This window comes from Strongylocentrotus purpuratus, unplaced genomic scaffold (assembly GCF_000002235.5).
Source record: "Strongylocentrotus purpuratus isolate Spur 01 unplaced genomic scaffold, Spur_5.0 spur5_scaffold_4, whole genome shotgun sequence".
Taxonomy (NCBI): domain Eukaryota; kingdom Metazoa; phylum Echinodermata; class Echinoidea; order Camarodonta; family Strongylocentrotidae; genus Strongylocentrotus; species Strongylocentrotus purpuratus.
This window is the reverse complement of record NW_022145610.1, coordinates 21,521,712-21,525,691: the sequence shown is the minus strand read 5'-3', so window position 1 is coordinate 21,525,691 and position 3,980 is coordinate 21,521,712. Positions and strand designations below refer to the sequence as shown.

At 37.1% G+C, this 3,980-nt stretch overlaps 1 pseudogene; it reads right to left on the bottom strand.

The window, feature by feature from the left end:
- Positions 1-70: 70 nt before the first annotated feature.
- Positions 71-3,980, bottom strand: part of LOC115929077 — a 29,224-nt pseudogene continuing 25,314 nt past the window's right edge.

The window sequence follows — 3,980 nt, the reverse complement described above, 5'->3', positions numbered from 1 at the left end:
TTGTTCTTGGACACCTCTTCACTACTATGCTCTATTGGAAGCTGCTTCCTTTCGCAATCATCGACCATATCTAGTCCTGGGTGGGGAGAGTCCTCGGGGAAGGGCTGACCAGCATGCTCTCCACACACTCAACACCGTGTGTGGATCTGGTCGGCGTTGATGTGCTGCGCATCCTCGTAGAAGTCGCTGATCTCTTCCGAGTAAGCGTAGTACGCCGCCAGACGCTCGCGGATCTTCTCCTCGAGGTCCGAGGGATGCTGGGCGGTACGGTCCTTGATGTCGGACGTCGGGGCAGGGTTGTAGAGGGCGTGGTAGCGGTTGCCGCTGACGGCGTCTAGAGATCGCAGGGTGAGGCGCTCGTAGAAAGAGTCGTTGGGCACATCCAGAAGACACCCTGATGGACCAAAGAAAATGAGAGAAAATCGTGTTGGAAAGGTACAACCAAAAATCACATGTATGGTGAGATTCGTATGTAGATGGGAGTATACTGGTATACCCAGATAAAACAAAGTAAAACAAGAGAGAAGTGTAGAAAACGTAAACAAGGTTATACAGTGAATGCGACCTGTGCCCCTAAAAACTAGAAAAGGAACAATATGCTAGTTATCAGTGAGCTAAATTATATTCTGCAGGATTTTTCACATTTTTTTCCATATTATGGTAAGCTACAATTTCAATGTACCAAGTTACATATATATGAAGATCATTGTACATACAAAATCGAATATGGTTTAAAAGGATTATATATATATATTTGTATATACATGTACATGTTAATATACATATTAAATGATTAAAACAATTGAAATAAATATCCTTGAGAGTTTACTTCTTTGATATGAGCGGTTTCAATTTCATTTCTTCAGAAACCGGTCGTAGTGAAGAAGTGAAATCTTAAAGATATTTACTCCAATTGTTACAATCATTATTTGTATATATTACTGTGAGGGAGGATTACCCATATTGAATCATTTGTTCTTATATATATATATATATATATAAAAACAAAACACACATACACAAACATACATTGGGACCGATGAAATAACCTTGTTACACCAGGGGCGGTATTCTGAACCCTGTGTTATCTCTAATATTGTTGTATCTTTGGAGATAAGATGAAGTTGGTATTCTGAACATTGTTGTAACTTTTGTGTTATCTTTTGTTGTATCTTTTCTCTCATCTCATTGGCCGCGCCTGCGCTCATAGTTTGGTGCGCTTGTAATTGTGCGTATTATTGATAAAGTGGCGTTTAATCCTCATTTGCATATGCGCACAAGAGATAATATGTCGAGATAATTGGTATTCTGAAAGTTGTATCTTTTATCTTATCTTATCTTGCATGGTATTTACAACAATATTTACAACAGGTAGGGGGTTGTTGTATCTTTTGTGGTGATATAATGGCGGCAATATTTCTTGCCCAAAACCAACTTCGTGCCAATAAACAAGTAAGAAGAAGATTGTGTGTTGACCGGAAACATCACAGATGAGAACTTTCTAAGAAATTACATGCTAGGATATGACGATTTTAATGCTCTCATCTTAACCAACATAGTGAAAGCGTGATTTGTCTTCATGATCCACATTCAACAGCGCATTATGATAACGCGCGTAATAAGCGCTCAAATAACTAATTACGCCCAAGATTAGTATGCGCTAGGCGCATCTTCAGATATGGCATAAAGTATTTCTATTGGTTGACCTACTTATCATGCTTTTATAAAACAGATTTTGATTGGTAGGGTCCATACAAATGGGCGTGTCAACAGTGGTCAAAGATATGATAGAGGCGGTCCTTCAAGAGATAACAGGGATAAAATGATGTTCAGAATACCAACTTACAACAATATTAGCGTAGTGCTATCTCTGTGAGATACAACAAAAGATAACACAAAACTAATTACAACAATGTTCACAATACCACCCCAGGGCTGCATCCTAAAAGACCACAAGAAAGAGGGTATTGAAATCTGACCTTACAACTGAGAGTTTGCTATATACAGTCAAACCTGCATTAGTGACCACCTGTCTACACCAACCACAGTTTTTGTTTCCCTAGAAAATGGTTTCTCATTGAAACATGTACTTACGGAACCTGTCTACAAAGACCACCTGTCTACAAAGACCACTTTTTGTGCTTCCCTTGGGCGGTCGCTATAGACAGGTTTGACTGTATAACAATGGGTCTTAATAATCTTATCAAAATGTCCTTGCCTACCTGTTGGGTTCGTGGCCTGCTGCTGTGAGATTCTCGGCTTGCTCCCTCGTACGCGGAAACCCTCTCAACACCCATCCTCGAGTGGAACAGTCCACCTGACTCAACCTCTCGTCCAGGAGTTTCAGGATGAGATTATCAGGGACTGTGCATGCATGAGAAACAAAAGAAGTTCCAATTCAATTTTCCAATTCCAATTCGTTTTGAAACCAAAAACAGTATACAAATCATGCGTGTCTGAACATTATTGATACAGTGTAAATGGTCAGGATGCCCCTAAAAACCAAGGCTTTATTGATGGGACCCCTAATACATAAAGAAATATATATAGAATAAACATTAGATACAAACAAACTTAATTAAAAACATACAGGTGAAGGGAAATAGGAATAGATGAAATAAGAAAACCTAGGGAGGAGAGATGAAATGAAATGTTTATTCGACGTAGGTAGTTATTATTGAACGTTTGAGTTTGGTTTTAAATAAAGTAACATTACTGCTGGAGATTAAATCAGAAGGGAGGGAATTCCATATCAAGGACCAGCAAATTTAAATGCAAATTCCTAACTTCAACCTTTGCCCCAAACCTTTACGCTAAATTTAACCTAAAACCAAATTAGAATATCTTTGATGAAAACTAGCCTGAAGCAATTGTTACTACAAGTTCAATTCAGAAACGATATTGTAATTAAAAAGTATCGTGAACATGAAAACATATAAATACGTAAATTCATAGGTAATTTTAAAAATTTAAATCTCACTCTCGAAGATGAAATGAAATGTTTATTCGACGTAGGTAGTTATTATTGAACGTTTGAGTTTGGTTTTAATAAAGTAACATTACTGCTGGAGATTAAATCAGAAGGGAGGGAATTCCATATCAAGAACCAGCAAATTTAAATGCAAATTCCTAACTTCAACCTTTGCCCCAAACCTTTACGCTAAATTTAACCTAAAACCAAATTAGAATATCTTGATGAAAACTAGCCTGAAGCAATTGTTACTACAAGTTCAATTCAGAAACGATATTGTAATTAAAAGTATTGTGAACATGAAAACATATAAATACGTAAATTCATAGGTAATTTTAAAAATTTAAATCTCACTCTCGAAGATCAGAAGATCATTTGACTAAAGAGATGAAACTTCTATTCTGTTCTCATAATCCCACCAATACAGATGTACAGTATATACCACCAAACTCTTATACTCAAACCCTAGATAATAATCGGGGCCACTTCATTCACAAGACTTTTATGATGGTTATAAATTCCTCTGCTCCTTCTTTTGCAAAGTTCATTCACAATTACCTGCGTGGTATATAAGCCTAAAACAAATAGATGATACCGATTTTATGGTAATGTACATGATCAGCTGGTACACACCTGTTGCAGAGGGTACTGTGTACAGTGCACTTTATCAAACTAATTTATCTTCAATGTCATGGAAAGACTTCCAGAAGCATGATTAATTTGACGTCAAGTGTCAGAGTTATTTATTTAACCATTAGCTTTCCACATTTTTCAGTTACATCTTTTATCCTTGTTAGTGTTCAAATATTGCAATAGCACTTTTTCTTCTCTCGTTGTCACTCAGATCTCTTTTGTTTTAACTTTTAGTCTTTGTTTTTGCAGAAAACAACTGTTGATGGAAATGCAGATTTGGTAGGGAAGGAAAGGGGAGTGGGATGTGCATTTTTCATTTACCGGTACACCAAATGTGCCACACTTTAAATAAACACCTGCAAGTACAAAATGGGAT